Here is a 25,434-nt window from a genome sequence, read left to right on the forward strand (position 1 = left end):
AAATGTATGTGTTTGCATTGCATTACCTCATTTTGTTGTGGGGTATGAGCACAACTTTTTTCACGAACAAAGCCATTTGTTCTAGACAATTCACTGTATCAGAGATTAATATAAAATATATGATTGGGCCCTTAACTATAAGTTCGAGCTTTTAGTTCAATCGGTTCTATGACATGATATCAGAGCCTCTAGGACCAAACGGTCGAGGGTTCGAGTCCTGACAACCTCATTAATTTGTGGAATTAAAACACATGGCGGGATGAGCCTGTGTTGTGCACGCTGCAAGCCCAAGGGGCATTTGCGTATGGGGGTATATCATCATATTGTGTCTAGTAAAAAAGTTTCAATTGCTTTAAAAACTTGTGCTTTATGTTTTAACAAAACAATATAATCATCCATCATGATAAGAAAATACTTAACTTTATAAATAGCAATTATATTATAAGGTCCCCAAACATCCAAATAAAGTAACAAAAATCTCTCTATTATTTTGATTTCATTTCTTATAAAAGATCCATCAGGCAAAGTAACACTATAATATCGATAAGACTCTCATTATTATATCTTATTAATACTCAAACTAAACAGAAGATACATGGGAATATTTAACTTTTATTTTTTATAGTTTGTTCGATTTTTCGTTTCGAGACTCGTCAAACACCTTTTAAATAGATAGTATACATCATACATCGTGAATATTTAACTATTTTAAATTATAAAATTCTTAATGGAAAAAATTAATTTTTAGTTTCAGCTATTATGTTATTTATTATTGGCATAATTAAGAAAAATAATGTTCTACCACTACCTATGCTTCTTGTTATGCTTATGCAGTTTAAAGCAACTGAGCTGTCAAATTAATGAGCTTATTGATATGTATTGTACTAATATCTTAAAGTCGTGATGTTAACATCAAAGCGTTTGTAGTCCAACGGTTAGGATAATTGCCTTCCAAGCAATAGATCCGGGTTCGACTCCCGGCAGACGCATGTTTTTTTTTAATTTTTTTCCATAAAAAATAAATATTATATATTAATCGTATTTCTATTTTGTTATTTAAAAAATCTCAATGGGACATAGTGGGATGGGGAGTAGTTAAACTCGAAAAAAAAAAAATTAAAGGTTAAGGACGTTTTTTGCCAATTTTATTTTATTTATTTATTTATTTTTATTTTTTCTTATAAAAAAAAAATGGGCAAAAAACGTCCTTAACCTTTAATTTTTTGATTTAAGTCTGTAATTTTTTTATTTAGATATATTAAATTTCTTTTTTTTTTCTTTTTGTCACATTAAACCATTAATAATTAAAAAAATCAGTTTTGAACATGAAACTCGGTTAACAGAGTATTATTCATTACACCTACATTCGAAATTTGTATTTTTTCACTGTTTAAAAGTAGTTTTAAATATGTAATGTGACTGTAGGAAAACTGTAAAAACCTTTGTACTGTAGGAAAACTGTAAAAACCTTAATTCAAACTGTATCAATTTTTTTTAATTTTAAATACAGATGAAATTAGTAACATCTTTTTAACATAATTAGATATTCACAACTTACTATGATTTAATGAGATAAAAAATAAATAATTAAGGATTTAATGTATCTAAATAAAAGATTAATGACTTAATAAACCAAAAAATAAAAGATCATAAGCCTAATAATGTTTTTTTGTCAATAACATTTGGTAATATAATTTTTTTTACATAAAAAATAAAGGGTAAATACCCATAGTTATTGAATTTTGTTCATTTTCACGGTATGACTTTAAAACATAATATAATAACTACGAAGCTTTTCGCTAAATTAAATCTATGCACTAAATTAAATCTATGACCATTATTATCGTTGACCAACTATTTTGACATTTGACTCTCATTCAATACGTTAACTTGTCTATTTTCCTATTTTACCATACTCTTCGTTTTTCTTTTACATTTTTATCTTTTTCTCTCGTGATGGTGGAGGAGTCCGAATCAGAGTCGAGAGAGGAGAGGAGAGTGTCGAGATTTGAACTGTGTTTTTTTTAAGCAAGATTATTCTGTGGAATAATAGAAGCTAAAATCTTTATACTGTCAAAATAAAAACTCAATCTATTTCTCGGGTCGGGGGAAAAATAAAAACCTAATCTATTCAATGGAGTTCCCCTCATTTCATGGTCTTGTTGCCTTGAGACATCTACTGCATACTCCTGTGAAGGGAGGGGTATAAAAAGGAGAAAGAGATAAATTAACTTGTCGAACAGTGAGTTATCAACGATAATAGTGATCATGGATGTAATTTAATGTTAAGTTCGGTAACTTTTAATCTTACATTTTAAAGTTTAATGGTCCTACTGTAAAAATATGCATAGTTTATTCTGGAATAAATAGAAGCTAAAATCTTTATGCAGTAGATGTCTCAAAATTACTCTAAGCAACAAGACCATAAAATAACGGGATTGTAAATGTGAACTTTTTATCTTAAAATTTATAAAAGTGTAAATGTGATTTATCTTTAATAAACTTTATGGATAAAAAAAACGATTTTGAAAAATATCTATAAGATTGACAATCATGAGTAATTTTGACCTTAAATTTAAAATGGTACGATTTTACTTCTATTATTAGACAAGTTTAATCAATTTTAGATATCGTTATAAAACTCGAATATTTTGTTCTTTATTTTACACCAGTTGCATATTAGTTGGTTCTAAAAAACTTCACAATTTTTTTTTATAATTTAATAATTTTTAAATTGGGTGAAATATTTGGATTTTTTTAGTCCAACTCATGAAAAAAAAAACAACATAATTTTTAAAAATTTCTTTTATTTTTTTCATGTTTATTTGTATGTTTGGGATCTACTACCAATAAGTAATGAAATGAAGCATGCGTGATATATAGATGACATGATTCATGATTCAAAAGACAGTTTGATTAATTATTTCTTAAAAATTGATGCAACTTGCCAATGTTATGGGTAAAATTGTTTTTTGCTGCCAACATTAGTAAGAAAATTGCACCATTTTGAATACAAGAAGAAACACTAGCAAGAAAATCTTCTATAAAATTTTCCAAATGAGAGAGAGAGAGCGCGTACCCAAGCAATTAAATTTTGTGCAACAATATTTGCTTGATACCTCTCAAATATAAACTCAATTGAGGACAAACCGCGAGCTACCTCAAAAATGCATCCAAGGATGACACCTAGCCAGCTAGACAAACTTTGATTATCTTTTAGTAAATTGATAGCAGAAGTTGAATCAGATGCAATTATAATAGTTTGGTATCCACATTCCTGAACCACCCGTAAAGAGCATAAAATTGCTAATAATTCCACGTCTAATGCAAAAATAATAGACCCAATTGGTCCTCCTCTTGACATTGAAACCAAGTTGTTGCAATCTCAAACCATCATTAAAAAAAAAAACATTGGGATGATCTCACTAAAAATGATGCGTCGCAATTAAACTTATAATATCCAAAATTATGGAACTATCACCTTAAATTTACGGATAAGATATCAGCTCTACCACCACTTCCAACTAAACTTCATTGAGGACCATTTAAAAATTATCGCCCAATATTACATGCAATACATGTATGTTGGTCCCGTGTAACGTGAAAAAGTTAGTTCCAATAGGGGGTTAGGAACTATTTTAAAAATTTCACGTTAAGGCTGACTTCTTTTATATTAAGACTTTCACTAAGTCTTTTAGCACAGTGGTGCTGAGTAAGGTCAGAGGCAAGTTTAGTTAACTGGTAACTAAAACTGCTTCTGCCGAGAGTCAGGAGATAGCTGTTAAGACTATTCTTGAACTCAGTACTCAGATCACTCAACTCAGTAAATACGTTTTACAGTTTACTAGGCACAACACAAAGCAGATAAATGAGGAGTAAGGGTTAGAAAGATAATGTTGGTCCCGTGTAATTAGTTCCAAGGGGTGGAGGTTAGGAACTAATGTAACTTTTTTGCTTAATTATGCTGACTTAATCTATTCTTTAAATTACTTAACTCAGTTTTGGTCAGCACGACCGAGAGAGATGTAAGAGAGCTTTAGTCAGAAGCTGATTAGAACCGTTTTACTTATGAGTTGGGAATTAACACTTAAGGTCAGCTTCCAACTCAGCACTCTGATTACTCAGTGTCAACTTATACAATTTATATCCTGAGTAATTTAAGCAAGCAACACATACATATATATATTGAGAGAAAGAGTTAGAAATTACTCAGCAGATTTATCCTGGTTCGGCCTCACCGCATACGTCCAGTCCCCAGAATCCTTCCGGGCTTTTTCAATCCAATACTGAGCTCTTTAAAGGTAGAGCACAAACCGTTTACAAAGCAGTTGAGTATGCAAGAGTACCGTCCTCTATTCGTCTACTCAACCTCACTAAGCGCTATAACCGAACACTTAGATTTTCTCTACCGCTGAGTACTAAAACCGAGTACTCAGCACCACTCTCTCAACTTTTACAATTGATACAAATCTGTTCTTTCTAGATGAAGAACACTTTAGATGAATACAAATTCAATCTAGACTTTTACACAGAAATAAGATTTGGGTGTAAGATTGCTTTTTCTTGTTTGTATGTGCTTGTATGTATGCTTTTCTCTTTTGTTTTTCGGCAAAGGATCCAAGAGATGAACTTGTCATTTTATTGTGAATTTTGAGGCAGCAATCATTTGAATTCGGATGTATCCATTGGATTCAAACGGTCTTCTTGCGTCATTCACTGGTCAGCATACAGTTTTGCAGGCCAATCCTGTCGTCTGAATTTAGCAGGCATCAGGTTTGTCTTCTTCCTACCAGGTTCGTCTTCTAGCGCCAGTTTCGTCTTTTAGCCAACGGCCAGTTGACCCATGCGCCTCGAAACTGTCTCTTTGCATAATTCCAAAGCTTCTGAATTGGCGCAGATCTCTATCGGATCTTGTCTTTTAGTAAACGGATCATTGGCGCTGTCCTGATGAATACTCAGCTTGACTTTAATAGACGTTGCTTTTGATCTTTGTTTCTGACGAGGCTGAGTCACATTCTACTCGGCTTCTTCGGTCAGCTTCGTCTTCAAGCGTTTGTTCTGAGGAAGACTTTTCTTCTATTATGCTGAGTCATATTCTACTCAGCTTCTTCGGTCAGCTTCGTCTTCAAGCGTTTGTTCTGAAGAAGACTTTTCTTCTATTGTGCTGAGTCACATTCTACTCAGCTTCTGTGCCTCATGCTGACTTCGTCATGTCTTACTTTTTATTTCTTTTCTCGTTTATGATTATACTCAACATTGAACAAACACATTAGTACAATTAAATCAAAGCACTTAAATTTAATTGTCTTAATCATGGATTAACTTAAATAATTTTGTCAAATCAAAATCATGTGGAAAGGTGTTTCAACAAACTCCCCCATTTTGATGTTGGCAAAAATATTTAATTATGGAACTCAGCATCGACGTTCCCCATGATTGATTTTTATTCTTCTGAAGTTACTCCTCCGTAAGGGTTGCATCTATTGACTCAATTTGACTCTTAACCTTCTAAGATTTAATCGAGTGAAATTAAGACATGCATTTACTGACTTAGTTCAATTCTAGACCTTCCAAGATCTAATTCAGATAAGCCTAGGTCAACTTTCAGAAGATGGTCAATATTTGGAACATATAGTTGTTACTCAGTGTTGCACATAGGTATCAGTGTTATCATATAGGTATTAGAGTTATGTGTGCTGAGTAAATTTTTACTTGTATTTTTCTTATGTTCACAATTTTTAATTTGTTGTTCAATGGATAGCTAAGTATGACAGATCGGCATATAAGCATAATAAGTAAGCATCGCATATAGATAAGTCAGTTTGGATAAACAGATGCTTATATAGATAGTCAGTACAACAAAATAGAACAAGCCACATATAAAGTTACAAGTCTAAGACAATTTCTAATCTATTTCTTAATGTTGACTTGAACTTGGTGAGATTTGTCTTTGCCCTTGGCAGGTCTTTGTTGCTAACTTGGATTTCTTGGGTCAGCAGAAGTTGAACCATGCTTCTGCTGAGTTCCGGCGGCAGGCTGAGTTATCTCCCCCATTCTCTGTTGAGTTCCAGCAGCGCGTTCTTTCTCCCCCGTTTTTCCAGCATCGGGATTGGGAGGAGGAGGAAAGAAGATTCCATGTTGAGCAGCACGAGACAATTTGGATGAGTACATTTGAAGTTGACTCGTACTTTCCCGAAGACCGTCAAAGACTGCCATGCCATCAGCCATAGTGGAAGCGGGGATCTTAATGTTGGCACTGAGCATACTTAAGAGATACTCTTGAGATTACCCGATCCAAGTGATAGATTCTATCATTCTGGCATATGATTGATGAAACATCCTGAGCAGGGCAGTGTCATATTGTTGACGTTGAACATTGGTATGCCGAACCTGCTTAAGGGTAGATTGTGTGCACTGTAGAATCTCGTTTGTCTTCACTAGGTCAGTGTCCATTTCCTGTTTATTCAGATTGAGTAGGCGAATGGCTTCACCTATCTATTCGATGGAACACTGGGAGGAGGAGGAGATAAGCTCACGAGCTCCGGTCAGCTCAGAGGTCAGCTGGGAAAAATGTTGAGTAACCTCAGCAGAGGTTGCATATGTTGGGTTCACAGCTGATAAGGCGTTGAGTTGACCTTGGATGGCGTTCATATGATTCACCATCATCAGCTGGAGTTCTGCCAGCTTTACTATTGACTCTTGCTTGGGTTGTTGAGATTAAAAAGATGTCATGACACTCATCAAGTCTTTGAGACCCTTGATTTCTGTAAGAAGCTGAGTGACAGATGAAAGTTGTGTTGGCTCAACATGAACAGACCCAGCAGCATCAGCCTGAGTTTGATGAATGTCCTGAAGGAGAGCGTGAGCTAAGTCGATAATTTTCCTACCAGACTCAGAAGCATACAAGTAAGCATAGGATTCATCAATGTGTTACTCAAATGAAGGAAATTAAGGCTAAGGTATAGCAGCGGAAATATAAAAATTTTAGCCTACTTCCTTTTAACCATAGGATCCGTTAATCGTTATTTCATATAAAGAGGGATAAGAAGGAATACCTTTTGAAGAACAATCTACCGTTGTTAAAGAAGCGCCCACAATTCTTCTCCGAGTTCCAAGCACAAAGTATAACACGGTGAGGTTAAGTTAGAATCAACCCTTATGAGATGCAACCAAAATAGATTGCCTCTAATTAACCAACACAAGATCAAAGAGAAAAGGAGATGAATGAAAATTAATCAATCGATGGAAGCCGTATGAATTCTTGTCCACGAACTAGGGGATGCGAATTCACTTTCTCTCTCTAATTGTATTTTTCGAAAATCACAATAATGGGAGGGGTTAGGCTTAGTCGAAATTCACTCATTAGGGGGGTATATATAATAACTTGTATCTAAACCCTAGTTAGATAGGAATAGGTTACTTAATAGGAATTCAATTCGGAATAGGATTCCCAATTATTATCTTATAATATATCTAATATATTTAGGATAATAATAAATAACCTAATTGGATAATAATAGGAGTATATTAATCTAATTAAAACTCCTAACTTAATTATCTCTTAATTAATTTAATTCACAAACCTAATCAAATTAGGATTAATGGAATTAAAATAATTCCCTAATTTATTATATATAAATTTCGGCCTCCCCTAATTAAATGGGCCTTACTGGGCTCATTTGGGCTTCCATCTATTAATGACATCCATCTCTCTTTTGGTTTCAAGTCTTATGTGTGATCCATTAGGTTCTTACTACTTCTGGCCGTATGCAACTATTAAATTAATTTCTTCAAGAATTATATTTAATCCTTGCATAACGGAATGATGTACTGAGTATGTTATTGGCAAGTCTGTAATCATTCCCCCAGAGTCCGTTAAGAAGACAGGTTGATTCTGTCGTTAATCCTTCCGTATTAGTTACAGTATAATTCGATCCTTTATCAACTACATCCTTGAACTGAATCTTATGACTATGGGTGATGTCAAGTCACATATAGCGAGACGTTCGTTTTACTTGTATAGGCCGAGTCAACTCAAATAGATAGGTTATGTGAAATCTGTATTTCTTACTCTTAAGCTATCACCTTGCAAGGATTTAGAGTCGAGTCTTCCACAAGCGATCCTTGGATGTATCTCCCATTAATCAGGAGTGATAAATGCTCAATTCAATGTATAACTACCCTGACATTACCTCCTGTGACACCCAACCTTTGCAGTTCACACCCTAGAGTCATCTCTGTTAAGGATCGTGGGACCGCAGGATCAAAGTCTCACATTCAGTAATTCAGGATGACCAATTAACATTCCTTTGAGTCTGAGGATTAGTTATACCTATTAATACCAATGAGATGAACAGGTGATAAGGATGAATCTACCCATCCTGTTATCTCAAATCGGATCCCCAATCCTAATGAACGACATTTCATCGGATCTATGTAACTGTCCAGATATCTATATATATGAAGCTTGTGAGATCAGCTTTCTGTCGGACAGAAGACATTGTTACATACAAGTCTCAACAGTGATATATCAATCCTAAACATATCACTTGACTTGGGGTGGTTTTAAGTTTATTAGTTTATTATAAAGTTTTGTCTCACTTCATGTTTGTATGAACACTTTATAATCACTTTAAACAAACTTACGGATTTCCTTTTATTAGACTTTATTTAGTGTTTAAAAGGGATTGCCTTTATATAGTTATAAAACATATATCTCATTAAAACAAATGATATAAAGAACAATTCATTTACATTAAGTTTGTATCCTGCAACAATTGTCTATAGGACACTAAGCCCCAACATACTCCCACTTGGACTAAATCCAATTGTTTCTAAAACTTATCCCAGTAGAAGTTAAATGACGATCATGTACTTTCTGGGTTAAAGGCTTTGTCAACGGATCTGCAACGTTGTCCTCTGTAGGTACTCTTTCTATTCTCACATCTCCTCTAGCCACAATCTCTCTTATGATGTGGTATCGCTTTAGGTAGTGCTTGGATGCATTATGAGACCGTGGTTCCTTTGCTTGCGCAATGGCTCCATTGTTATCACAGTACAGAGTAATGGGATTGACAATGTCAGGCACCACACCTAGTTCTATAATGAACTTTCTAATCCAAACTGCTTCCTTTGCTGCTTCCGCAGCAGCGATGTACTCTGACTCAGTCGTAGAGAAAGCTACGCTTCCCTGCTTGGAACTTTTCCAACTAACCGTGCCCCCATTCAAGATAAACAGGTATCCTGATTGGGATTTAAAATCATTCTCATTTGTGAGATGACTAGCGTCTGAAAATCCTTCAATTTTCAGATCTCCTTCTCCGTACACTAGGAACATGTCTTTAGTCCTTCTCAAGTACTTAAGAATGTTCTTGACGGCAATCCAATGCTCGTCTCCCGGATTCCCTTGGTAACGACTCGTTACAGATAACGCGAACGCTACGTCAGGTCTAGTGCATAGCATAGCATACATAATCGAACCGATCGCGCTGGCGTATGGGACTACAGCCATGCGTCGTTTGTCATCATCAGTTTTAGGACATTGATGATTGTTTTACTCCATGTATCATGGGTAAGTTACCTCGTTTCGATTCAAGCATGCTAAACCGATTTAGCACCTTTTCAATGTATATAGCCTGTGAAAGACCAAGCAGTCTTCTCGATCTATCTCTATAGATCTTTATACCAAGTATATAAGCTGCTTCACCATGGTCTTTCATTGAGAAGTTACCGGATAACCATACTTTTACCGACTGTAATAGAGCAATGTCATTTCCCATTAACAGTATATCGTCCACATATAGTATGAGAAATGCTATAGAGCTCCCACTTGCTTTCTTGTAAATGCAAGCTTCTTCGCAATTTTGTTCGAAACCAAATTGTTTTATGGTTTCGTCAAAACGTTTATTCCAGCTTCTAGATGCTTGCTTGAGTCCATAAATAGATCTCTGAAGTTTGCAAACTTTATTTGCATCCTTTGATATGAAACCTTCAGGCTGCATCATGTATACATCCTCAAGCAGGTTTCCATTTAGGAAAGCTGTTTTCACATCCATTTGCCAAATCTCATAATCGTAGTGAGCGGCAATAGCAAGCATGATTCTGATTGATTTGGACATAGCAACAAGAGAGAAGGTTTCGTCATAATCAACACCTTGTTTCTGACGATATCCTTTCACTACCAGCCTAGCCTTGTAGGTGCTAACCTTTCCATCCATGTCAGTCTTCTTTTTGAAGATCCACCTGCACCCAATGGGAATTATCCCTTCGGGTGGATCAACCAAAGTCCACACTTGGTTAGTATACATGGAATCCATTTCAGAATCCATGGCCTCAAGCCATGCTTTAGAATCTGGACTAGTAAGAGCCTCTTCGTAGTTTTCGGGTTCGTCGTCTAACATGGGAACCTCGTTATCATCTCCCACTAGAAAACCATATCTAACTGGGAGTTCAAAAACTCTTCGTGATCTACGAATAGGTGCCACTGGAGTCTCATCTAATGGGACTTCTTCGGGTACCTCAACCGCTTCTGTTGTTTCAGTCGGTGTTTCTTCCTCTTGAACTTCGTCGAGTTCAATCATGCTTCCCTTTTGTGTTTCTTCGAGAAACTCTTTCTCTAAGAAGGTTGCATGCTTGGATACGATTACTTTCTGATCATCTGGATGATAGAAGTAATATCTCATAGTTTCCTCAGGGTGTCCAATGAAGAAACATTTATCAGATTTCGAATCTAGTTTATCGGACGCAATGCGTTTGACAAACACTGAACAACCCCATATTCTCATGAATGAGAACACGGGTTTCCTACCAACGAACAATTCATATGGTGTGGAACTAGCGGATTTAGTTGGCACTCGATTTAGGGTGAAGAGGGCAGTTTCTAAGGCATAGCCCTAGAACGACTTTGGAAGTAAGGCCATGCTCATCATGGATCGTACCATATCTAGTAGGGTACGGTTTCTCCTCTCGGATACACCATTGTGTTGTGGTGTATAGGGAGGTGTCCATTATGAGCATATCCCACATTCAGTTAGATAATTCAGAAAATCATCAGAAAGATATTCGCCACCTCGATCAGATGGAAGCGTCTTTATTTTCTTTCTTAATTGATTTTCCACTTCATTCTTGAAGCATTTGAACTTGTCAAAGGCTTCTGATTTGTGCCTCATCAAGTAGATGTAACCATATCGAGTATGGTCATCTATGAAGCTTATGAAGTATCTGAATCCTCCTCTCGCTTGGACCGATATAGGACCGCATACATCTGAATGAATGAGTCCTAGAGTGTTTGATACACGCTCACCTTTATTGCTAAAGGGTGTCTTTGTCATTTGACCTTTTAAACATGATTCGCATGTTTCCAATGATTCATGATCGATTGGATCTATAAGCCCATCTGAATGTAGCTTTAGCATGCGTCTCTTGTTTATATGGCCTAAACGACAATGCCACAAGTAGGTTGAATTATCTATCTTATGTCTTTGGGTATCAATTGCAAAAACAGGAGTTTTATCATCTAACACATAAATCCCATTTTGTGATATTCCTGAAAAATAAAAGATCGAATCTTTATAAAAATTGCAACTATTGTTCTTTATTGAAATATGAAAACCGTCGTCAACAAGACGGCTAATAGAAATAATGTTACGAGACATCTCAGGAACGTATAAACAATTCCTTAATTCTATTACAAGCCCAGAGGGCAAAGGTAAAACATAATCTCCAATTGCGAGGGCGACAACTCTTGCTCCATTTCCAACTCGCAAGTTTATGCTTCCTTTCTTTAGTTCCTAATCAAATTAATCTAATTAAAACTCCTAACTTAATTATCTCTTAATTAATTTAATTCACAAACCTAATCAAATTAGGATTAATGGAATTAAAATAATTCCCTAATTTATTATATATAAATTTCAGCCTCCCCTAATTAAATGGGCCTTACTGGGCTCATTTGGGCTTCCATCTATTAATGACATCCATCTCTCTTTTGGTTCCAAGTCTTATGTGTGATCCATTAGGTTCTTACTACTTCTGGCCGTATGCAACTATTAAATTAATTTCTTCAAGAATTATATTTAATTCTTGCATAACAGAATGATGTACTGAGTATGTTATTGGCAAGTCTGTAATCATTCCCCCAGAGTCCGTTAAGAAGACAGGTTGATTCTGTCGTTAACCCTTCCGTATTAGTTACAGTATAATTCGATCCTTTATCAACTACATCCTTGAACTGAATCTTATGACTATGGGTGATGTCAAGTCACATATAGCGAGACGTTCGTTTTACTTGTATAGGCCGAGTCAACTCAAATAGACAGGTTAAGTGAAATCTGTATTTCTTACTCTTAAGCTATCACCTTGCAAGGATTTAGAGTCGAGTCTTCCACAAGCGATCCTTGGATGTATCTCCCATTAATCGGGAGTGATAAATGCTCAATCCAATGTATAACTACCCTGACATTACCTCTTGTGACACCCAACCTTTGCAGTTCACACCCTAGAGTCATCTCTGTTAAGGATCGTGGGACCGCAGGATCAAAGTCTCACATTCAGTAATTCAGGATGACCAATTAACATTCCTTTGAGTCTGAGGATTAGTTATACCTATTAATACCAATGAGATGAACAGGTGACAAGGATGAATCTACCCATCCTATTATCTCAAATCGGATCCTGATGATTCGTGAAACCAACTGAGCTGAATCATAAGTACGGGCCCATCCCAAACTTAAGCCCACGGTTCAAGATTAAATGGGCTCCTAATAAGGGAAAGGGCTAACCACCCCGAAATCCCAACAAGGCACTAAACCATCCACTCAGAGAAACGGGACCACGTTTGTGACTACATGGAGGACGTGGAACAGAAAGAGTAACCGCCCTCGGCGGTTACCCAGAAAGGCTTATAAAAGAAATAAGAAAGCCAATGGAGGGGTAAGTTCACATTTTTCCTCAATACGATTATCAATATACTAGAATTCCACATAAAACTGACTTGATCGTCGGAGAGTTTTCCCGGAGATCCTGTCTCCGGTTTTGTTTTGCAGGTAACTACAACGAGGATCATCAAATCAAATCCGGCAAGTTATCATTGGTGCGGTGAAGGTGGACCTTTTTTACCAACATCTGGTTAAAGGTACACCAAGAACATGTCAGAGCCATCACGAACAACCGGAGTTACAACCAGATCAACTAGTATGAACTCAAGAGGTCCACGGACTGTGAGTTCGCAGCCTGCGAGTACACAGCCTGTGATACCCAGCTCGACGAATCCTTCAGGACAGTTGAGTCCATTATTGGAGGTCCAAGTGCAAACTGAGATGGAGATGTCGAATAGTGAGTTTGTGCAAATGGCAGGACAGGTCTTGGCTACGAATATGAGCCAAGCGGCTGGAGATCGAATGATTAGTTTATTAACTGCAATCGCAGATCACAATACCACTGTAGCGGCTGCCCCACAAGAACCCGTTGTCACTTCTACACAACCATTGACTATTCCTGCCGTATCTACGCTTCCGCAGTCATCTCGAGAGACGAATCGGGTGGGTCAGAGTAGTCGCATGACACCACATAGCCATCCAGACAACTACTCGCACCAAGATCCTAATATGACGGTCCATCCGACCTGGCAAACATCCCAACCGATGTCAGGAATGCAAGGAATTTTTCCGCTACAACAAACGGAGCCCTTTGTCCACAGACATTCAGAGTTGATAACATCTGGAGCGAATGTGTCTGGGCGAGAGCACACTTGGAATTTTGATCCTATAACTGGACAGCGGTTAGACCCACAGCGAGAACAAGTGTCGACACAGTATGGCAGGTGGATATCACCCAGAATTCACCAGCAGCGGATGGAAGAAGTTCGGCGGGAACCCAATACTGAATTGGAAGATCAACTGCGAAGCATGATGGAGCGAATGGGGTACGCCCCTAGGGCGAGAGCAGTGGTGCAGAGTGATTCGCCTTTTGCCCCATCGTTGCGGGAATTTATTCCAGATCACAGAATAAAAGCACCGGCGATACCTAAATACTATGGGGATCCAAATTCTGACCCTGAGGCGCATGTCAGGAACTATAGAGAGTTAATGGATGTTGCAGGAGCAAGCGAAAGCATAATTTGTCGATTGTTCTCGACCACTTTGGGTGGAGCAGCATCCGATTGGTTCCGATCTCTACCAACTGAATCCATTCACAACTGGACTCAGTACAGTCATGATTTCTGTGCAAAGTTCGTGGGCTGTAAAGCGACAGATGTGACGGATAGGCAGCTGAAAGAGATCAAACAGAGAAATTATAATTCCCTAAGGGAATTTGTTGTAGCATTCAATGATATTCTGGTGCGGTTGCAGAACCCAGATATCGTGAGCATTCGCAACATAATGGCGGATGGAACCACAGATTGGAGCATGCGGGAGGAAATCATCCGCAATAAGCCACGCACAGTGGCCGAACTCATGAAGATAGCAAAGGAATTCATGGAAGTGGATGATGTTAACAGGGAACATAGAGCTCAGACCCGGCGAGAAAGAGATGCGGCTAGATCCACTTCGGACAATCGGCGCCATCAAAATCAAACCCAATCTAAGGGTAATTTTGTTCGGAAAGGCGATCGCTCCTTTCAAGGGGGGGATATCAAACACCATTGAACACGACTCGCCATGAGGTGTTACTTTGGATTGAAAAAAAAACCCCTGAAGAAGGATGTGCAGTTTCCTGAGGCGAAAGGTCGAACCAGTTTGGGGAGATATCCTAACAAATACTGCAGGTTCCACAGATTGAACGGCCATGACACGAATGATTGCTACGAATTGAAGAGGGAGATTGAAAAGCTGATTGAGAGAGGAAAACTAAGTCAATTCGTTAGAAAAGAAACGATTGATGAAAAAGCAACACTCCCACGTGAGATAGAAGCAAGACCAGAAAAGAAGCAGAAAAAAGGAGTGATTAACGTAATAGCAGGCGGGATCTATGAGCCTCCAACGAAAAGGGCTCGCCGTGAACAGCGAAAAAGCAACACGAGTAGGGGGGATGCCCTCAATTATTCATTTGCACGAATCACGGAGCCACATGCGGATGCGTTGGTGATTACGGTGGCCATTGAAGGATGGGACGTCAAGCGGGTCCTTATTGATACAGGCAGTTCTTGCAATGTTATTACTCGAACTGCATTCAACCAGTTGGGAATTAACGACGAGCGAGTAGAACATACGTTCATGGATGTAACTGGTTTTGGAGGTCAATCATCTCAAACAAGTGGACAGGTGGTGTTGGAGACAGAAATGGGCGATAAGAATCTAAAATGGAGAGGTGATCTAGAATTCGCAATTGTTGATCTCCCATTGGCCTATAATATAATTCTGGGGCGTCCGTTCCTGTCGGAAACAGAGTCGCTCATTTCAATGAAGCATTTGACATTGCATTTGCCAACACACCAAGGGCGAGTCATTGTTGAGGGTGATCAACTTATATCTCAACAAGCTTATACATTGTCACTTAAAACAAAGCCAGATGAAGAAGATAAACTTGATGAGAAGTTGCCGGCTGAAGCGTTAGGAGAAACAGAACTATTCGCCATTTCAAATGACAAGAAAGTAAGGATAGCGGCAGAAAAAGAGAGGACATGCTCCAGAGCGGCAGAAGGCGATTGAAAAAGCAGTGGCGGATTTGCTAAAATCAGATGCAATTCGAGAGGTCACTTATCCGGAATGGCTAGCCAATGTGGTGCTAGTCAAAAAGCCGAATGGAACGTACAGAATGTGCGTAGACTTCAAAGATTTGAATAAAGCTTGTCCGAAGGATATGTATCCGCTACCTAACATTGATATATTGGTAGATGGGACTGCAGGATTTGAAGCTTTATCATTCACCGATGTGAAATCCAGTTACCACCAAATACCAATGGAGAAGGCGGATGAGATCAAGACATCATTCATAACTCATCAGGCAACTTATTGCTTCAAGGTGATGCCCTTTGGACTGAAAAATGCGGGAGCAACCTATCAACGGATGATGAACAAAATATTTTCAGACAAATCAGGCGAGAACTTCTCGATCTATGTAGATGACATGATCATTAAAAGCAAGAAGATGCAAGACCACCCGCAGGATATTAAAGAAATCCTGGAAGTGCTGATCAAATATGGCCTCAAATTGAACCCGGAGAAATGCACGTTTGGAGCGAGAGCAGGGAAGTTCCTAGGTTTCATTGTTAGTGGCAAAGGAGTTGAGGCGAATCCTGAGAAGGTTAAAGCAGTGATGGAGATGAAGACTCCAAGGAACATAAGAGAAGTACAGCAACTCAATGGGCGATTGGTGGCATTAGGGCGGTTCATATCATGCTCGGCTAGAAGATGTCTACCTTTCTACAATGCCATCAAAAAATCTAAGTCCTTTGAGTGGACGCCGGAATGTCAAGAGGCATTCGAGGGAATAAAGCGATTACTATGTTATCCGCCCTTAATGAGCAGGCCAGAGGATGGAGAAGATTTATTTCTTTATGTATCCGTCACCAGCACGGCGATATGCACTGTAATGGTGCGGGAAGAAGAAGGGCAACAATATCCGGTGTACTACGTGAGTAAAGTCTTAAAGGATACAGAGCTTTGATATTCGAGGTTAGATAAAATGGCCCTCGCGATGATAACCACGGCGGCTAGGTTGAAGCCATACTTCCAGGCACATACTATCATTGTGAGAACTGGAATCCCAATGCGAAAGGTATTGCAGAAACCTGACGCATCCGGGCGATTAATGGAATGGTCAATTCACTTGGGAGAGTTCGACATTCGTTATGAAGGAAGACCAGCTTTGAAAAGTCAAGTACTTGCCGATTTCGTGAATGAGTTCACGTGGGATGAAGACGAATGTCCAAAAGCACAAAAAGAAGAGTGGAGTATGTTCACAGATGGGGCGTTATCCACCGATGGAGCTGGACTGGGAGTCGTCATCAAGGGTCCGGACGTTATTCGCCTATACTATGCAGCAAAGTTAACATTCAAAACTACTAACAATGCTGCAGAGTATGAAGCAATGATATGCGGATTGAAGTTGCTTAATGAACTTATGCCAGAAAGAGTGGTAATCTACAGCGACTCTAAACTCATGATAAATCAGATCACAAAAAATTATCTGGTGAAGCAGGAAGATCTGGTTAAATACCATCAGGTTGTCGGTAGATTGACGTAGGAGTTAACACATAAAGGAATCGTCTGGGAGATGGTGCATGTTCCAAGGGGCCGGAACACAAAGGCTGATGAGTTGGCGAAAGCGGCAGCCAGTGGGGACCCATGGAATCAGAAAGCATGTAATCTGGAAATAAGGTCGTCGCCAGCATTTGAAGCCGATCAGATTATGGTCGTTGATGAGCTAGAAGATGATGAAGATTGGCGGAAACCCATTCGTCAATATCTGGAATATGGGGATTTGCCGGTTGATAAAAGTGTGGCCAGAAAGCTAATTGGACAGTCATCAAGATACTCAATTCGGGATGGGACTTTATACAGGAAGTCATATACATGTCCATGGTTGAAATGTATTAGCCGCAATGAAGGAGATTACGTGCTGAGAGAACTCCATGAAGGAATTTGTGGTGCGTATGAAGCATCCGTGGCGTTGGCAAGAAAAGTCAAGTTGATAGGATATTATTGGCCAAAGGTGGTAGAAGATTCCCAGAAAATGGTAGCGGAATGTCACAGCTGTCAAATCCATGCTAATGAAAAGCATGTCCCAGGAGCCGAACAAGTAACTATAATGACGGCGTGGCCATTCGCAACATGGGGGATTGATATAGTGGGGCCATTCCCAGAAGCAACAAGGAAGAGGAAGTACTTGGTAGTCGCAGTTGACCACTTCAGCAAATGGGTAGAAGCAGAGGCAGTAACCACTCAAACACCTGAGCGAATGATCGAGTTCTTACGAGAGAATATTATCATGCAGTTTGGAATCCCACAAACGCTTATAACCGACAATGGTACCCAGTTCAACTGTGTCAAATTCAAAGCATATTGCGAAAGCATGGGGATCAAGAATCATTTTTCCTCCGTAAATCATCCCCAATCGAATGGTATGACAGAGGTTACCAACAGGGCCATGATTCAGGGAATCAAGAAGCGACTAGGGGATAAGAAAACAGGTTGGGCGGATGAGATACCTCATATGTTATGGGCATACAGAACTTTTGTAAAGGCAGCAACAGGCGAAACACCTTTCTCGCTGGTTTATGGAGCCGAAGCAGTCCTACCTGTTGAAATCAATTCGCCTACAGATCGGGTAATTTATTACTGCGACACCCAAAATCCTATCAACATTAGAGATGCATTGGATTCTGTTGAAGAACGAAGAGAAAAAGCTTACATGCGAATGGCAGTATATCGCAATAGAATCAAGAAGTATCATGACAGAAGGGTGCGAAAGGTGATAATCAATGAGAGCGACTTGGTCTTGAAAAAAGCAGATAAAATACAGTCCAGAGAAGGCAAAGGCAAATTAGGCGTCAACTGGATCGGACCTTACAGGGTATCCAAGAAGTTGGGACCATCAACTTTTGAAATAGAAGAAATGAGCGGCAAAAAGCTCCCGTGCACCTGGAATCTAGAGAATCTACGCCTATATAAACAGGCCAAGTAGTTCAGGGAAATGACGAGTACTCTTTTTCCTTTTATGAGTTTTTTCCCACTGGGTTTTCTGATAAAAGGTTTTAATGAGGCTTGGATCCCACACAGTTTATGTATCCATGTAATGAAAAGTCTTTTTTTTTCTTCAAATAGCAAAATAAAGACATTACAACGGTTACAATTATTCAATATGTTACAATTGAATGCAGGTCCTTTGAAACTGATAAACTTAAACACATAAATGTGTTGTCTACAACAGAAAGGCGGATGCATTATGCATCATTCGCAAAACCCTATGGTTAATCTTAAACACATAAATGTGTTGCCTACAAAAGAAAGGCGGATGCATGATTACGCATCATTCGCAAAACCTTATGGTTAATCTTATGATTATTTGAAAGAAAAATTATAAGGCATAAAATTAAGCGAATAAACGAGTACTCAAAAATTGCAAAAAGGGTCTGGCCACCCTAATAAAAACAAAACTAACTACGAAAAATTACAAGTATGAAGTCGGCAAAAGGCAAAGGTCGCATACGAAAATAACCGGCATTAAGGCAACGAAGAATAAAATAGCAATTGCACATATATGAAAAGCGGCAGGTGAAGAAAGCAAAGTCGCTCGATTAATATATATACTGGCAGTTTGTTACATACAACAGTTCAGATATAAATAAAATTATACTACAATTTCTTCTCCTTCGCCTCTATTGCCCCCTTCGCCTTCAGCGGCTCCTTCATCTTCTCCAGCGGGGTGATCTGCTTCAAGAGAATCCCCAACAATCAGATCAGTAACCGCATCAGAGCGAGGTACGTCTTGTTCAACGTGAGAAACATCTTGTGGTGCCCCTTCTTCTACATTCTGATTTGGGATCTCATGGCTAATTGGAGAGTCATGAAAACTCTGCCAATCTAGGAGAAGTACCTCATCCATATCGGCATCCTCGGCCTCCAACTTGTCCCATTTTTCAGCTAAATCCTTTTCAGGAATGGGAACCTTGGGGCGATTAAGTACGCGATCTGGATGTCCATGCTCATAAGCTGCATGAATCCGCTCTCCATACCAATAGATGCGAGCACCATCTTCAGTTGTGATCTCCTCGGCCCTCCTCTTTTGCACCTCCAAAGCTTCCTTGGACGAATTCAGATCATCAATGGCCTTCTGAAGCTCATCGGACTTAGCCTGGAGGGATTTGAGAGCTTCCTCCTTCTCGCTGATGGCCTTCTGACAAGCACCTTCAAGGATCTTTACTTTGCCTTGGACATCATCAAAAAGCGACTTCTGAGTCGCCAATTCAGTGCCAAGGCTTTCCAGCTCTCTAGCTCGTTCAGCATCCCTGCAGAGGGCACCCTCCACGAAATTGATAATCTGCATATAGGACGATACGTGAATAAAAAGAGCGAATGGAGACATGAATTTGAGGGATGGAACATGAGTAGAAAGCAATATACCTCTATAGCACGCTTCTCAATCCCCTCCATGGCAGTTGGAAGCGGCACTTGTTCGCGCACGCGAGAAGCAGAGGGGAGTCGCCCAAGGACATTGCATATGGAAGAAACAATGTCCTTACAGGAAAAGCTCACGGCTTTACCAAAGGTCCTAGTCCACCACCCGCTAATATCAGGAATTGGCTGCGAATACGTAAGGAGAGGGATCAGGAGAACAGCAAATAACTGATAAAGGAAAATAAACAACACAAAAAGAGTGAGTAAATCATGATACCTAGTGAAATGGAGTGCTGCCCTTTTCTTTGGATGGGGGTGGATATGAGTGTACCACCAACAGTCAAGGATACAGAGGTATTTTTTTTCCTGGGGCGAGAAGACTCCGTATCCGCATTACTCTTCCGCTTCCTATTTAAGGGAAGATCCTCAGAAGCAGAAGCAGGGCCTTGTGAAACGGAAGCAATTGTGGGGGAAGCCGCCTCAACAGAGGGAGTCGCCCCCACAGGAGAATTCGCCCCTGCAACAGAAGTTGTTCCCACCGATCGCCTCTTCCTCCTCGCCAAGGCTTTCGCTTCCCGATCTGCAGCGAGTTGGGATAAAGGGTCACCCCTGCAAAGGGTTAAGAGAAATCATCAACTAGGAAATAAGCTAATAATACCTTGTACGAAAACGCGATAAGGGATATAAACAACGCGATCTTCCTCGCGGTAGGCAATCGCTACTCGGCTCCTTAGCATATGGAATGCCTGATCATATGTCCATACAAAAGGAGGAGTACTCTTCAAGAATTTTACAATAGCGGATTCTTCCTTGCTTGGATAACCAAAGTTCAAACTCTTTACATTAGGTCGGCCCCAGCAACGAAGAAAGTTCGGATTCCCTTCATGGAACTTGATGAAGAAATAAGACCTGTCCCACTCGCGGATTTTGTTCGACTTCTCATCAAAGCCGTAGTAACCGCTCTGTCGGATGAAAGTAAAATACTCCCCCGAACTTTTGAAATGATGAAGCTTGGAGAAAATCTTGAGCGAGAAGGGAACCTCCAGACAATCCGCCAAAAACTTGTCCAGAGTCAAGTCGGCCCATCCATTGGGGTGCAGTTGCCCGGGTGCGATTCCATAACCTCCAAGGATGGAAGCAATCTCATCTGCCAGCGGATACGTGAAACCGCAGATAATTTGAGCGACGAAAATGGTAAAATACCCCTTCGGGAAGTCGTCGGGTCCTCTATTTTCCCTGGAAATGCTTGTTTCCAGGCCTTGAAGCCAAGGATACTGCTCCCGCAAGTCGTCAATCGTCTCGCGGCAAACTAGGCTTCCTGACCTATCCTTCTTCGATAATAAACAGGGAGTGGGGACAGGTGGTGGAATCAACTTCTTGGGGTCGAAACCTAGGCCCTCATCAGTCGTATTCGCCAGATGGAGAAAATCGGCATGATGAGAATCAGACCTAGGAGAGCTAGTTGAAGCTTCATTAAACATCTCATCAACCTCGTGAGACACCTCGCGATCGTAATTTTCATCGAAGGGTGCGAAATCAAGTTCAGGGTTCGACATATCGGTGAAGGAAACGAACAGAAATAAAAGAAAAAATGGTTGAATGAGTTACGAGTTACGAGTTACAGAAAGGGAAACTTACATGTGAGAAAGAATGCAGAGAAGAACGAACGTAAAAGGGTTGATGCCGGAGAGGAAATGACAGAAAATGAACGAACTACTTTCGAATTTTGAATACCCAGATGAAGATGGAGAGTTGTCTATGACATATGAAAAGACCCTAAAGGGCTCTTGCTAAACTAGAGGGGAGGCATGTGATGATTCGTGAAACCAACTGAGCTGAATCATAAGTACGGGCCCATCCCAAACTTAAGCCCACGGTTCAAGATTAAATGGGCTCCTAATAAGGGAAAGGGCTAACCACCCTGAAATCCCAACAAGGCACTAAACCACCCACTCAGAGAAACGGGACCACGTTTGTGACTACGTGGAGGACGTGGAACAGAAAGAGTAACCGCCCTCGGCGGTTACCCAGAAAGGCTTATAAAAGAAATAAGAAAGCCAAGGGAGGGGTAAGTTCACATTTTTCCTCAATACGATTATCAATCTACTAGAATTCCACATAAAACTGACTTGATCGTCGGAGAGTTTTCCCGGAGATCATGTCTCCGGTTTTGTTTTGCAGGTAACTACGACGAGGATCATCAAATCAAATCCGGCAAGTTATCAGATCCCCAATCCTAATGAACGACGTTTCATCGGATCTATGTAACTGTCCAGATATCTATATATATGAAGCTTGTGAGATCAGCTTTCTATCGGACAGAAGACATTGTTACATACAAGTCTCAACAGTGATATATCAATCCTAAACATATCACTTGACTTGGGGTGGTTTTAAGTTTATTAGTTTATTATAAAGTTTTGTCTCACTTCATGCTTGTATGAACACTTTATAATCACTTTAAACAAACTTACGGATTTCCTTTTATTAGACTTTATTTAGTGCTTAAAAGGGATTGCCTTTATATAGTTATAAAACATATATCTCATTAAAACAAATGATATAAAGAACAATTCATTTACATTAAGTTTGTATCCTGCAACAATTGTCTATAGGACACTAAACCCCAACTTCAAAGGCCGGAGTCTTGTCAGCACCAGATGGAGGAGGTGTTTGATGCCGAGAAGTAGAGGTGCCAGCTTGGTCAACAGCAGGAGCTGACTGGTTTTCATTCTGCCTAGTTGGAGTGGGAAGAGGTGGATCAGCAGAGATGTTTACCTGCTCAGAGTCAGTCTGAAGCTGAGTACTTGCAGAAGGTGGAGGCAGTTCGGAGCTGACTTGAGCAGGATTTTCCTTTGCTAACTCGTTATCTTGAGCAGCAGGAACTTCGAGCACTTGCTCAGTGGGGAGTTGAGCAGAAGTGTCGGCAGAGATAGGACCCTTAGGAATGGTGGGGTCAGCTTGTTCCTCAGCTTGAGAAATAGAGGCTTGATTTTCCTTGAATTTCTTCGGAGAGGGCTCAGTGACAGTTGAGAAGAATTGGAACTGTAGCTTGGTAAGGTCAGTGATGGGATCTCTGAGTGGGGAGTCATCCATCAGATCAATGAGATTTGGCTTTTGAGTCTTGCACTTAAAAAGCTTATCTGAACCTTCCTTAGAGGATTTAGTTGGTTGAGGTCAGTGTCAAGGCCTTCTACCACCTTGTCCTTCACTGGTGACTTTGCACGATGCTCAGCTTGGTCAGTATCAACCTGTTCATTTTGCTCAGCATCACCTAACTTATCAGCTTGAGGCTGTCCCTCAGCGTTTCCCAGTTCTTCCTCCTGGTCAGTAGGAGTCTTCTTAAGGTCAATTTCTTGACTCCGCACAAAGTGTGATTCCGGAGTGACCACGAAGTCAAGTGGGTTAGCTTCGGTCGGCGTCAACCCAGAGTTTTTCTTCCTCTTCAGAGGCATTTCAGGGGTTTCCTCACTTTCTTCCTCAGGCTCAACTTGCCTTTTCTGTTTCTCTATTGACCTAGGTTCCCCTTGAGCTTGCTCAGCACCAGCTTTCTTTGCACTAGAGATTATTCTCAGCTTCCTCGGAGCTGTGTTGACATCCTTAGCGGATTGGTCAGCTTTCCGCTTTTTATCCTATCTAGTTCGGTCAGCAGGTTCCTTCTCAACCATTACCTTCTTCCCTTTCTTGGTTGGCACATCATGTGCTTCTTCAATCATATTATCCCCTTCTTCATTTTCTTCTGCACCTTTTCCTTTCTTGGACTTAATGGGTTGATTATAGGCTAACCTGAATAGTAGTGCCGCTGTGATTTTCGTACCCCAGATCTCAATTTCTTCGACCATATTCACTTGATAGTCCTGAAGAATTTTTGTGCTGAGGGAGCCCATCCTGAGTTTCCTAGTACTCCGTTGGAAAACGCCGATAAGAAAGATGGGCATGTTGAGCGGTTGGTAGGTCAGCATGTGCCAGATGAAGCACTGCTCGAAATTTAAGGCCGATGAGGAGGAGTTGACCTTGGGGAATATGAAGTTGGTCAGGATGTAATGAGCCATTTTCTGAGGCTGACCCATGCAAGTGCTGGCTATTTCCCTTTGTGATTCTTTGGTTTGCAGAACTCAACAGGGTAGTCAACTTTCGTGTAATCATTTGTGGTCCTGAGTTCTGAACCTTTGGTCTTTAGTTTTAGCAGAGTTACGAGATGGAGTGATAATAATGTCCTTGCCTTTGACCTTGGTCACTAAGTGGTCAGCATTGTCCTCGTCAACCCTGAGGTTTGCGTAAAATTCTCTTACCAACTGCGGGTAAGTTATACCGGGTAGAGAGAATAGCTCGGTCCAGCCATTCATGGATATCCACTCGCAAAAGGGTTTTTCAGCCGTTAAAAAACTTGGGGAGAACCAACGGCAACGAAGTACCTCACAGTTCTTCACGTTGTTGTATACCGGAATGAATATCTTCTCCTTCGGTTGCTTGTTCTTCTTCTCCTTCTTCCTTTTCGAAGGTATTGCTTGGTCAGCTTTAGGGTTTTTGCTCGGAGTGTTGACCTTAGATTGGTCATACTGACCATCCCCTTAAGACTCAATTGAAGTCTCTTCATAGTCCTGCTGAGCAGGGGATGGAGGATTTTCATCAGAGCGATTGTCATCGTAATCGGCACCGGAGATGTTTTGAGAATCGTCAGACATGATTCTTTGAGAAGATTTGAGAGGATTTGGAATTTGAGAGAAAGAGAGAGATTGAATGCCAAAGATTTCAAGTGTAAAGAGTGATTAGTGGGAATTCGTCCACTATTTATAGAGGTGCCGAGTTGATCTGATAGGTCGGAATGGCGGTTTGACATCGAGATGATCAATCGACAGTTATCCTGGCATTTATGACACATTTGGCGCATGTGTTTTCTAATTATTGCGCTTACATCATCCTAGGTGGCTATTTAATGCGCGTGCTAGCATTTATTTTGCAACTGGTTTTACTCAGTGTCTAGAATACTAAGCGTTTTTTACTCTCTGAGTGCTCAGTTTTGCATAGAAGGAATATTCGTATGCTCAGTAACTCAGCTTATGATAATCACTCAATATGTATGTCTACTCAGCATAGGGTGATTTTATATAATTCATATTTAGCTCAGCATGTAGTAGTTACTAATTAAGCACAAATCACTCAGCATGATAATCACTCAACATTTAATTAGACATAGAATTTTATTGAAGAGGATTAGACATACCGATAGCTTCCCTTAGTATATTAAATTGTTCACGAGCCAGAGGCTTCGTAAAGATATCCGCAAGCTGTTCATCGGTTGGTATATAGGTCAGCTTGATCTCTCCTTTGAGTACATGGTCTCTAATGAAATGATGTCGAATGCTGACATGCTTCA

General features: G+C 39.9%; 1 non-coding gene across 1 annotated transcript; it reads left to right on the forward strand.

The window, feature by feature from the left end:
- Positions 1-917: 917 nt before the first annotated feature.
- TRNAG-UCC (transfer RNA glycine (anticodon UCC)) lies at positions 918-989 on the forward strand. Its single transcript has one exon. It is a non-coding gene; the product is annotated as a tRNA-Gly (tRNA).
- Positions 990-25,434: the final 24,445 nt, after the last annotated feature.

Source organism: Euphorbia lathyris, chromosome 6, assembly GCF_963576675.1.
Source record: "Euphorbia lathyris chromosome 6, ddEupLath1.1, whole genome shotgun sequence".
Taxonomy (NCBI): Eukaryota; Viridiplantae; Streptophyta; class Magnoliopsida; order Malpighiales; family Euphorbiaceae; genus Euphorbia; species Euphorbia lathyris.